Source organism: Hylobates moloch, unplaced genomic scaffold, assembly GCF_009828535.3.
Source record: "Hylobates moloch isolate HMO894 unplaced genomic scaffold, HMol_V3 SCAFFOLD_21, whole genome shotgun sequence".
Lineage (NCBI taxonomy): Eukaryota > Metazoa > Chordata > Mammalia > Primates > Hylobatidae > Hylobates > Hylobates moloch.
This window is the reverse complement of record NW_026652296.1, coordinates 8,887,127-8,900,415: the sequence shown is the minus strand read 5'-3', so window position 1 is coordinate 8,900,415 and position 13,289 is coordinate 8,887,127. Positions and strand designations below refer to the sequence as shown.

The 13,289-nt window shown below is 46.2% G+C and overlaps 1 non-coding gene across 1 annotated transcript; it reads left to right on the top strand.

Moving 5' to 3' along the window:
• Window positions 1-3,832: 3,832 nt before the first annotated feature.
• Window positions 3,833-3,894, top strand: LOC116461544 (U7 small nuclear RNA). Its single transcript, XR_004246082.1, has one exon. It is a non-coding gene; the product is annotated as a U7 small nuclear RNA (small nuclear RNA).
• Window positions 3,895-13,289: the final 9,395 nt, after the last annotated feature.

Genomic DNA, 13,289 nt, shown 5'->3' with positions numbered 1-13,289 from the left:
CCTGAACCATGAGGAAGGCCGTGTTGATGGTAGGGGGGTGGAATACAGGTCTCTGATTGGCTGACTTGGGTGGGTAGATGGGGCGTGTGCAGTAAGGCAACATGATTGACAGCTTCCCCATGCCCCAGTGGAGTCAGGAAGAAGTTCCCTAAAGGTAGTGGGATGGCTGATGGAGGAAAAATTTTGCTGGGAAGACGAGAGCAATGTGCTGCACAGCTCCAGGGGCTGCCATTCTCACAGAATCACACAGATATGTACATCCTTCTTCCTTGCTTAAAATTCCCAAACTGCTACCTCAGCTGCCCAGTATTAATACAGTAAAACAGACTTACCCATCCCTATGGGAGTCACCTCAGCCTCAGAGGCACCCCTGTCTCCATCCCATTAGCTCTGGATGATGTGGCTTCTGCTGGTTTAGTCAGGATGTGGCTTCTCAGGAGCTAGTAGCCTGTGGCCAAAGGATACATTTATTTACCCCTAAATTATACACTCCTATTATATCCACAATTATGTACTCCACACAGTATATGGTGGTCCAGTGTATAAATATGGAGGCATAACCAGATAATTGGAATCTAATCATTCTACAAATATTAACTAGGGCCGCACCACGTGTTGGACCTTTGTTTTTGTTTTCATCTCTCTAGGTCTCGGTTCCCTCATCTATGAAATGAACATAATTCCGTTTGAGGATTCAGAGGCAGTACACATCAAATGTTTACCACAAGTACCTGGCACCCAGCACACACGCAATAAGCAATAGTTGTGCTGGGCATGGTCGCTCACGCCTGTCATCCTATGGGAGGCCAAGGTGGGTGGATCACTTGAGCCCAGGGTCTCACTATGTTGTCCAGCCTAGGAGACTAGCCTGGGCAACATAGTGAGACACTGTCTCCACAAAAAGTACAAAACATTAGCCAAGTGTGGTGTCTGCCTATATCCCAGCTACTTGGGAGGCTGAGGTAGGAGGATTGCTTAAGCTGAGGAGCTTGAGGCTGCAGTGGGCTATGACTGCACCACTGCACTCCATCCTGAGCCACAGAGCAAGACTGTCTCAAAACAAAAACAAAAAAAACTAAAAAAAACCCCACAGCTGTTATTAGTGTTCCACCATGCCTGGTGACATTCAATTACGTAGCCACTGAGTTTTTTGTTTTTTGTTTTTTTTTTTGAGACAGTCTCTCTCTGTGATCCATGCTGGAGTGCCGTGGCACAATCTCGGCTCACTTCAACCTCTGCCTCCCGGATTCAAGCAATTCTCCTGCCTCAGCCTCCTGAGTAGCTGGGATTACAGGCGCGTGCCACCATGCCTGGCTATTTTTTATATTTTTAGTAGAGACAGGGTTTCACCATGTTGGTCAGGCTGGTCTCAAACTCCTGACCTCATGATCCACCTGCCTCGGCCTCCCAAAGTGCTGGGATTACAGGCACGGGGCGAGCCCGGCCTGAGTTTTAAGTATGTTGCATTATACTTAGGATGCCAAGAATATAAGACATACTTCTTTCCGTTCCAGAACAAGCAGGCCATTTGGGAAGGCAAGTCTCTCACTTGTACAGATCAGAGATAATCCCAAGAAGTGGGTGCCAAGGCACTCCTAGACAAGCTGCCCCTGCTCCTAGATACCTGATTGGTTGCAGCGAAGGCCAGTTGGGAAAGCAACCCTATTGAATGCCCTCAGCTGTGGAGTCCTCACAGTCATTGTCACAGGGTATTGCTTCATTAAGCTTCTCTGCTCTTCTTCTCCATGAGTGGACTGTCTTTCCATCAATCCAATTCTTTGTTTTCGTGTTTTTTATTTTTTTTGAAATGAAGTTTCCCTCTTGTTGCCTAGGCTGGAGTTTGGTGGTGTGATCTCGGCTCACTGCAACCTCTGCCTCCCAGGTTCAAATGATTCTCCTGCCTCTGCCTCCTGAGTAGCTGGAATTATAGGCACCCACCACTATGCCCAGCTAATTCTTTGTATTTTTATTTATTTATTTTGAGATCAAGCCTCTCTGTCACCCAGGCTGGAGTGCAATGCCACGATCTCAGCTCACTGCAACCTCCTCCTACTGGGTTCAAGCAATTCTGCTGCCTCAGCCTCCCGAGTAACTGGGATTACAGGCGCCCATCACCACGCCCAGCTAATTTTTGTATTTTTAGTAGAAACAGGGTTTCACCATGTTGGCCAGGCTGGTCTCAAACTCCTGACCTTGTGATCCGCCTACCTTGGCCTCCCAAAGTGCTGAGATTACAGGCATGAGCCACTGTGCCCAGCCTAATTTTTTGTATTTTTAGTAGAGACAAGATTTCATCATCAAATTTCATCATCAAATTCCTGACCTCAGGTGATCTGCCTGCCTTAGCCTCCCAAAGTGGTGGGATTTCAGGCGTGAGCCACCGTGCCCGGCCTAGCCTCTGACCCCTAACAGCTGTAGTCCCAATAATCGTGGACAGAGAAAGCTGTCTCCACTATGCCCTTTCTGAATTCCTGGCCCACAGAAGCCAGGTGAAATGAAAAAATCATGATTCTTGTTTTAAGCCACTCATCTTGGGGATAATCTGTTACACAGTAAGGAATAGTTAATAAAAGGGAGAGGGCGGGGCATGGTGACTCACGCCTGTAATCCCAGCACTTTGGGAGGCCAAAGCAGGCCGATCTCTTGAGGTCAGGAGTTTGCGACCAGCCTGGCTGACATGGTGAAACCCTGTCTCTACTAAAAATACAAAAATTAGCTGGGCGTGGTGGCAGGTGCCTGTAGTCCCAGCTACTTGGGAGGCTGAGACAGGAGAATCACTTCGGCCCAACAGGCGGAGGCTGCGGTGAGCTGAGATTGCACCACTGTACTCCAGCGCGGGTGACAGAGTGAAACTCTGTCTCTAAATAAAAGATAAAGGGGCGAGAGAGTGAGGTGGAAGGTGTTAGGAGGGTGAGTGCTAATTAAACAGGGTGGTAAGGGCAGACCTTTCTGATGAGGGGACATCTGAGCAGAGACCTAGATGAAGTGGGGCAGCAAGTGACGTGGATACAGGGCAGAAGCTTTCAAGGGGAGAGAAGGGCCAGGACAAACGCCCTGGTGCAGGAATGCACTTGTGATTCAGTATAGGGGCCAGTATGGCTGGAGCAATATGGAAGAGAAACACAGTGGCAGGAAATAAGATCAAAAGAAGGGGTGAGGAGAAATTGCAGGCTATGTAGACCTTTGCAGGGAATTGAGCAGAGAATGCTGCAATATGATCTCAGCTGAAGTTTAAGGCTACTTTGGCTGCTGTACAGAAAAATAGCGGTTAGTGAAAGCATGGAAGGAGGGAGAAGCCAGCTGGGAGGCTACGATGGTTGTCCAGGTGAGACATGGACGGTGGGCAGCACTAGTGCAGTGGAGGAAGTGAGATGTGGTCAGAATATGGATATATTCAAGGTAATGCTGATTGGACTCACGTTTTGATAGAAGCAGGGTATCAGAGAAGCAGAGGCTGGCAGAGCGGATGAGCTCTAGGCGGGACTCAGCGTGTGGACCATAGACCAGCAGCATCAGCAGCATCTGCATCACGTGTGAGAAATGAGGACGCTCGGGTGCTGCCTCTACTTACTGAATTTTAGCAAGACTACCAGGTGTTCCCCATGCACATCAAACTTTGAGAAACACTATTCTAGGTTGCTCTCAAGTCTGGCTGCAGATTTGAAACACCTGGCAAGCTTTTACGCCACATACCCATGCTAGGTCTGGAGGTGGAGGGGCTGTGTTTGTTGGTATTCATATTTTTTAGCTCCGCAGGTGACCCTCATCTAATCCTTGGATCCCTATCCAGCCTTTCCACAAACTCTATTGGTTCTAACATTAAAATATATCCCAGTGTTACAGCTCTTTTAGAATTTGTCTAGCAGGCTTTCCGGTTTTTGCCAGAAAGCCCCTCTCACGCTTAAAATAATAATAATAATAATAAAATATATCTTAAGTCTCATGCCTGCAATCCCAGCACTTTGGGAGGCTGAGGCGGGAGGATCACTTGAGGTCAGGAGTTCGAGACCAGCCTGGCCAATGTGGTGAAACCCCCATCTCTACTGAAAATACAAAAATTAGCAGGGTGTGGTGGTGGGCACCTGTAGTCCCAGCTCCTCAGGAGGCTGAGGCAGGAGAATTGCTTGAACCTGGGGGGTGGAGATTGCAGTGAGCTGAGATCACACCATGGCATTCCAGCCTGGGTAACAGAGTGAGACTGTCTCAAAAAAAAAAAAAAAAAAAAGAGATGAGGTCTTGCTATGTTGCCCAGGCTGGTCTCGAATTCCTAGCCTCAAGTGATTCTCCTGCCTCAGCCTCCTGAGTAGATGGGACTACAGTTGTGAGCCACAGTGCCTGGCTCCCACCCTCATTTATGTTATTTTTGGATTGAGTTTTCTTTTTGGTGTACCATTGGTTTTTGTTTTTGTTTTTGTTTTGAGACAGGGTCTCACTCTGTCACCCAGGCTGGAGTCCAATGGTGCGATCTCAGCTCATTGTAACCTCGGCTTACTGCAACCTCCACCTCCTGGGTTCAAGTGATTCTCCTGCCTCAGCCTCCCAAGTAGCTGGGATTACAGGCGTGCACCACCATGCCCAGCTAATTTTGGTATTTTTTGGTAGAGACAGGGTTTCACCATGTTGGCCAAGCTCGTCTCAAACTCCTGGCCTCAAGTAATCTGCCCACCTCAGCCTCTCAGAGTGCTGGGATTACAGGCGTGAGCCACCACGCCCAGCTGACGTGTTTTAACTTATCTATCAATTTGTGTTACTATCAGGAGGCAGACCAGTTCCAGCACTCTGAAGAGCTGCCGTGGGACACTCTTTTTATTTATTTATTTATTTATTTTTTGAGACAGAGTCTAGCTCTGTCCCCCAGGCTGGAGTGCAGTGGCACCATCTCGACTCACTGCAAGCTCCGCCTCCCGGGTTCACGCCATTCTCCTGCCTCAGCCTCCTGAGTAACTGGGAGTACAGGCGCCCGCCACCACGCCCTGCTAATTTTTTTGTAGTAGAGACAGGGTTTCACTATGTTGGCCAGAATGGTCTTGAACTCCTGACCTCGTGATCCACCCACCTCGGCCTCCCAAAGTGCTAGGATTACAGGCTTGAGCCACTGCGCCCAGCCGGGACACCCTTTTTATAACCACACTATCCTTCTACACCTAAGTGAAGATCTGGTGCTGGGATTACAAGAGGAGGATGAGTGAACTCAGGTGTGATGACTGAAGACTTGTGGGCAAAGAGACCCAGCAGGTCAAGATAGAGACATTTTTCCAGCCTCAATCCAGGACTCAATGAGGATAGCAAATGCATTTCATCTGATGTGCCCACTCCACCCAATTGCCTGGCGGGCTGGGTTGTGAAGGCCTCTAAGGCATATCAGGGCTCAACTGAAGAGTGTAATGGTTGATTAGTGATGCCTCTTGTGGACACAGGCCAATGGGAGGGGGTGCATGTGCTGGAGAGTGTTATTAGTGTCAGGGCTGATTGTCTACCAAGAGGGTGGGGAACGCCCGAGGGGAATGGGAGAGAGAATATCCAAGCCGAAATCAGACACCCATATATATTGTTTTTGTTTTTGAGACAGAGTTTCGCTCTTGTTGCCCAGGGTGGAGTGCAGTGGCGCAATCTCGGCTCACTGCAACCTCTGCCTCCCAAGTTCAATCGATTCTCCTGCCTCAGCCTCCCGAGTAGTTGGGATTAACAGGCACCCGCCACCACTAATTTTTGTATTTTTAGTAGAGACGGGGTTTCACCATGTTGGCCAGGCTGATCTTGAACCCCTGACCTCAGGTGATCTGCCCACCTCAGCCTCCCAAAGTGCTGGGATTACAGGCGTGAGCCACCACCCCCAGCCCAATATATACTGGATATTAGATCTGAGATACTCCATCTTTGAAATGTTTATACCATCTGTCTTTAGTTGTGCTCAGTAACAAGAATCATGACTTCCTTATAAATGCATAAAATCTCAGGGAGACAGAGAATTATGTCTGTGTGAGTATTTACAGTAGTGCTTAAAAATTCCGGATTGATTACAAGCTATCCCAGATGGCTTCAAACACAACAATACTAAAAGGAAGCAAGTTTATCATCAAAGAGAAAACTAGGAAGCAACTGTGGGAAATCACAGTTTGTCCAGATAAGAGAAGTCTACAAAGAGGCAGCAGGAGGCATTTGAACTGTTTTGTATTCTTATTGTAGTGGTGGTTACACAACTCTCAAAGTATGTTAAAACTCATAGAATGTATATACACATATAAAGCCAGCAATTAAAAAATCTAAAATCTATTTAGCCATGAAATATGATGCTATAAAACTGGGTTTGCTGGCCGGGCGCGGTGGCTCACGCTTGTAATCCCAGCACTTTGGGAGGCCGAGGCGGGCGGATCACGAGGTCAGGAGATCGAGACCATGGTGAAACCCCATCTCTACTAAAAATACAAAAAAATTAGCCGGGCGTGATGGCGGGCGCCTCTAGTCCCAGCTACTCAGAGAGGCTGAGGCAGGAGAATGGCGTGAACCCGGGAGGCGGAGCTTGCAGTGAGCCGAGATTGCGCCACTGCACTCCAGCCTGGGGGACAGAGCGAGACTCCGTCTCAAAAAAAAAAAAAAAAAAAAAAAAAAAAAAAAACTGGGTTTGCTGCTGGGCATGGTGGCTCATGCCTATAATCCCAGCACTTTGGGAGGATGAGGTGGGTGGATCACGGGGTCAGGAGTTCAAGACCAGCCTGGCCAACATAGTGAAACCCTGTCTCTACTAAAAATACAAAAATTAGCCAGGTGTGGTGGCGTGTGCCTGTAGTTACAGCTACTAAAGAGGCTGAGGCAGGAGACTCTCTTGAACCTGGGAGGCTGAGGTTGTGGTGAGCCGAGATCTTGCCACTACACTCCAGCCTGGGCAACAGAGATAAAAAAAAAAGAAGTTGGTTTGCCAAAATGTGGTACAAAAGAGCTGGTTGTACACAAGATGATATAAGACGAAATATAGATGAACATTTGAATTGTATAGTTATGTATTTGCATTAATTCATATGAGAAGAATGTCTAGTTTATCAAGCCTATAATTTCAAAAGGACAATTATATAAGGTTAGGCTAAGTAGAAATTTGATTTGCTTTAAAGGAAAATATAAAGTAAATGATTGTACAGGTTTTATGCATATAGACAAGATTTTTGATCAGGGTATGGGAATAAAGTTATTTGTCTGAAAGTCCTACCTTGACCGAGTGTGGTGGCTCATGCTTGTAATCCCAGAATTTAGGGTGGGGTGGCCAAGACAGGAGGATTGCTTGACCCCAGGAATTTGACCCCAGCCCTGGCAACACAGTGAGACCCTGTCTCTACAAAAAAAATGGAAAAATTAGCCAGGCATGGTGGCGCGTGCCTCTGGTCTCTGACACTCCAGAGGTTGTAGTAGGAGGATGGCTTCAGCCCAGGAATTTGAGCCTGCAGTGAGCTACAACTGTGCTACTGCACTCCAGCTTGGGTGACAGAGTGAGACCTGATCTCAAAAAAAAAGTCCCACTGTTATAGAGTTTATAATGTAGCAAGTGCAGAAAGGGATATTAAAAGATTATGTAATAATTTTAAAAATCAGTTACCAATGCATAACTGTGAATGTATTTAATGCCACTAAACTGTCCACTTTAAAATGGTTGAAATGCTAAAATTTATGTTATATATATTTTAACGTGATAAAAACCCAATTTGCAAACATATATTAAAAATGATGCCATGGCCGGGTACAGTGGCTCATACCTGTAATCCCAGCACTTTGGGAGGCTGAGGCAGGTGGATCGCCTGAGGTCAGGAGTTCGAGACCAGCCTGACCAACATGGAGAAATCTTATCTCTACTAAAAATATAAAAATTAGCCGGGCGTGGTGGTGCATGCCTGTAATCCCAGCTACACAGGAGGCTGAGACAGGAGAATTGCTTGAACCTGGGAGGCGGAGGTTGCAGCCATTGCACTCCAGACTGGGAGATTGTGCCATTGCACTCCAGAGTGGGCAACAAGAGTGAAACTCAGACCAAAAAAAAAAAAAAAAATGCCATTTTTGTAAAAGACATGCATGTGTCTTTCTTGTGCATAGGAAATTGGAGGGATGGATAGCTACTTTTATACGTAGGAGATTGGATAGACAGATAATACTGGTGGCTGGGCGTGGTGGCTCACGCCTGTAATCCCAGCACTTTGGGAGGCTGAGGCAGGCGGATCACTGAGGTCAGGAGATCCAGACAATCCTGGCTAACATGGTGAAACCCCGTCTCTACTAAAAAAATACAAAAAAATTAGCCAGGCGTGGTGGCGGGCACCTGTAGTCCCAGCTACTAGGGAGGCTGAGGCAGGAGAATGCACGAACCCAGGAGGTGGAGCTTGCAGTGAGCCGAGATCATGCCACTGCACTCCAGCCTGGGTGACAGAGCGGGACTCTGTCTCAAAAAAAAAAAAGAAAAGAAAAGAAAGATAGTACTGGTTATTTTTTGGATAAGATTCTGACTGATTTTTTTTTTTTTTTGAGACAGAATTTTGTTCTTGTTGCCCAGGCTCCAGTGCAATGGTACAATCTGGGCTCACTATAATCTCCGCCTCCTGGGTTCAAGTGATTCTCCTGCCTCAGCTTCCCTAGTAGCTGGGATTACAGGCACCTGCCGCCACGCCCAGCTAATTTTTTTGTATTTTTAGTAGTGACGGGGTTTCGCTATGTTGGCCAGGCTGGTCTCGAACTCCTGACCTCAGGCCATCCACCCACCTCAGCCTCCCAAAGTACTGGGATTACAGGCGTGAGCCATCATTGAGTGATTTTTATTGTTTACTTACCTTGTCCAACATCTTATAGAATACATACATATTAATTTACAATAAGGTTTTATTTAAGAGGCTTTTTTTTTTTTTTTGGAGACAGAGTTACATTCTGTTGCCCAGGTTGGAGTGCAGTAGTGCAATCTCAGCTCACTGCAACCTCTGCCTCCCAGGTCCAAGTGATTCTTGTGCCTCAACCTCCCGAGTAGCTGGGATTACAGGTATGCACCACCACACCCGGTTAATTTTTGTATTTTTAGTAGAGATGGGGTTTTGCCAAGTTGGCCAGGCTTGTCTTGAACCCCTGGCCTCAAGCAATCCTCCCGCCTTGGCTTCCCAAAGTGCTGGGATTACAGGCATGAGCCACTGTGCCCGGCCGACGTTTCTGTGATTTTTTATTGAATGGCCAAAACAAGGAGGGAAGGAGGGAGGGATATCCTGGGGAGGTCAACGGAAATAAAACCAAAATAAGATTTGAAAAAAGAAAACCACTAAAAATGCAATGCGGCATCTTAGATCCTAGAACAGGAACAAGACATTAGTGGAAAAATTAGTAAAATCCAAATAAAGTCTAGAGGTCAGTTAATGGTATTTTACTAACGTTAATTTCTCAGTTACCATGGTATGTAAGATGTCAAAATCTGGGGAAATTGAGTAGAGAGTATGTGTGAACTCTTAATACAATGTCTTTGTAACTTTTTGGTGAAATTAAAATTACTCCAAAACAAGAAATGTATTTTAAAAATTTAAGTTTAGAGGTTGGAATCATCTTTTTCCTCTTCAGTTTCTATTACTGTCATTAACAATAGCCACCAACGACTAATGGCTAACTTTGGCATTTCCACAAATAGCAGGAGAAAACCATTTGGAGTAGGCAACTATTTAAAAGTTACGTTTAGATAGCCCCAAAACAAAAGAGAGATTTGCAACGTCAGAGGTGATTTTCTGTATTCTTTTTTTTCTTAGCGTTCTATAAAAGTTCAGTGACGACTTTTAGAAATTCTCCTTTGGACATCCTTAGCTTCCAGGGCTGGATCCTGCACCCTCTAGCCTTCTATGACTCAATCCATGCATATAGATTAGGGGCCAGATACTCTACTTGCATTTCCAGAAATATGAGGGGGGAGTACTTCCCAAGGAGAGGATGTAGTCTCTTTGAAATTTGACCCTTTAAAAGTTGGGCTGCTGGACATTAATAAGGAAGAATTGAAAGTGCAGATCAATAAGACTTGCTGAAAATAAAACACACATTAGCATAGAGTATTCTCCCTATAACCAAGATTAATGCCTTTTTAAACCAAACCAGAGCACAAAGGTATATCTTTGAGGCTAATTGCCGCTAGCAGATTGCAGAGAGAAAGAAAGACAGGATTGGGGGCAGGGGCTGGTGGACAAAACCCAATTGCAGAACTCCTAAGAGCAGGAATGAAATGAAATAACCCCTTGAGTTATGCAGAGAATTTAACCAGCGCTGGGCTCGGTTTTATTAGGCATGCATTTGAAATTTAAATACGTTCTGGGGACAATGCCTTTTTACAGCATAGCCAGGAGCTTGCCAAATAGGAGCACAGCAAGTTTATTAACAAGAGGACATGATCAAACATAAAATAGCAGGCTAAGGACTCCTTTTCTTGTACAGCCACGCTGAAAAGACTTCTGTGGAATTCCAGTCCTGCTCTCGACACACCCCTTGTCTAGGACTGTATTTACTCAAACAGCCACCCTCATTTCCTTTTAAAATTTATTTGTCATTAGCCATTACTCACTGCAAAGCCACTTTTTGAGATTTTAATATCCCTTTTAATAAAGCACTATTTTTTGAAAACTACAATGCCAACATTTTTGTTGATGCAATGTTTTTTGGTATTTGAAAAACTATGAAATCAGAACTTGTGGCTTGAGATAGTCCCAGATGCATAAATATCCTAAATCAAATGGGCACTTATTTAGAACGCTTTCTAAGGATGTTCCTCACCCATCTAAAACCCTTCTGACATATCGCATCGTGGTTAAGCAGGTAGAAATCTAGAACATGATTGTCTGGGTCTAAACCCAGGCCTCCTCCACCTTGGCCTTGGGGAAGTTCCTTAACCTTTCTGTACCTGATGTCCTCATTTCTAAAATGGGGCTAATAGTAGCCCCCACCTCATAGGGTTGTTTTAAGGGTATACATGTGTGTATACATATGCGTGTACACATATTGCATATGTATATATTGCACATGTAATTGTGTGTATTTGTTTATATATAGATATGTGTGTGTGTATTTATATATAGATGTGTGTGTGTGTGTGTGTGTGTGTGTGTATTGTACTTCCAGGAGAATTCTCAATAAATGGGAGCTGTGGTTGTTTTAGCTTTTTATTGTATTATGGCTGTGAGGCAGAGCTTGTGTTCCTGTGTTTTTTCCCCAGGGGTGGTTTGGCCATGGAAGTGAATGGGCTGGCAGGTGATGCTGGGGAGACCAAGGAAAGCAGGAAGAGTGAGGTTGGGAGCAAGAGAAAAGAAGGACGGGAGGTCCAGTCTCAGCTCCTTGCCTTCTCCTGCCATCTCACTAGCCTCTTACCCCAGGCTTAGTCTCTCAGCTCTTCCCTTTGTTTTCTCCTGAGTTGATTCATTTTCTTAAAGTCTGACTGTCTTTCCTAACAATGTATTAGAAAATAAATAATAAGGCCAGGTGCAGTGGCTCACGCCTATAATCCCAGCGCTTTGGGAAGCCGAGGCGGGCGGATCACATGAAGTCAGAAGTTCAAGACCAGCCTGACTAACATGGTGAAACCCCGTCTCTACTAAGAATACACAAATTAGCCGGGCATAGTGGCGGGCACCTGTAATCCCAGCTACTAGGGAGGCTGAGGCAGCAGAATCTCTTGAACCCCGGAGGCAGAGGTTGCAGTGAGCTGAGATCGTGCCATTGTACTCCAGCCTGGGCGATAGAGCAAAACTCTGTCTAAATAAATAAATAAGCAAGCTAGCTGTGGTGGCGCGTGCCTGGAGTCCCAGCTACTCAGCAGCTGAGGCAGAAGAATTGCTTGAACCCAGGAGGCGGAGGTGGCAGTGAGCCAAGATTGCACCACTGCACTCCAGCCTGGGTGACAGAGGAGACTCCATTTCAAAACAAACAAACAAACAAAAAACCCCCACCAAACTCCTAGTCAACCTCAAATCTGCATTCTTACAGGATTCACCTGCTTGGCTCCTGGCAACTCTATCCCACCACGGGCAAAACAACGGACAAACAAATAAACAAAAAACCAGGAGATTTCTTTGACTTTTCGATTTCTCTGCTTTACCATCCAACCCAGCCATCCATCTTTACCTTTAAAACAGATTCGGAATCAGACCCTTCTCTCCATCCCCACTGCTCCCATCCTGGTCCAAATCGGGACGTGGTGCTAACTCCCCAGCTGCCTCCTGCCCCATGCCCTGTTCTTCACACAGCAGGCCAAGTTATGCCACGGAAGTGCAGGCTGGACTACATAGCTCACGTGCACTCTCAGCTGACGCCCGAATCCCCACAATCTCTGCCTCCCTTGACTCCTGACCACAGCTACCCTACTTTCTCCCTCTGGCTAGCTCCTCCAGCCACACCAGCCTCCTCGCTGCTCCACAAGTCCCCCAGGAGGCTCTACCTTTGGACCTTGGCACTGGCTGTGCCCTCGGTCTGGGGCAATTTCCCCATGTTCCATGCCCCCCTCCTCCCTTGCTCTGTCCTTCCTTCAAATCACCTTTGGTGGGGCGAGGTGGCTCATGCCTGTAATCTCAGCACTTTGGGAGGCCAAGGTGGGCAGATCACTTGAGGTCAGGAGTTCAAGACCAGCCTGGACAACATGGTGAAACCCTGTCTCTACTAACAATACAAAAAATAACTGGGTGTGGTGGCAGACACCTGTAATCCCAGCTATTTGGGAGGCTGATGTGGGAGAATCGCTTGAACACAGGAGGCAGAGGTTGCAGTGAGCCGAGATCATGCCATTGCACTCCAGCCTGGGCGATAAAGTGAGACTCAAGTCTAAAAAAAATAAAAAATAAAAAAAATCACCTTCTCTGTGACCTTCACTGACCTCTGGATACAAATGACAATCCTTACCCATCAGCACTGGTTCCTCTCTCTACTTTTTTTTAAATCCATAGCATTTACCACTATCTAACACATTATACATTTTACTTAGATTATTTTGTTGATTATCTGTCTCCTTTCTCTTACCGCCCCCCAGCCCCCACCCCATGTGAGCACCATGAGATTAGGGGCTTTCTTCATTCATTGCTCTATCTCCTGTCTGGAATAATGTCTAGCACATGGCAGAGCTCAAGCATTATTTGCTGAATGATTAATATCTGTCTACTTGACTACTACCATCTCATCTACTCGAATACTCAAAGTCAGGGGCTGTGTCTGTTTGTGCTTACTCCAATGGCTGGTGCATGGCAGTCGTCCAGTACATTTTGTTGGATGTCTATACAATGGGCTTCGTAGGGCATCTGCTTCCTTCTCTGCAATAG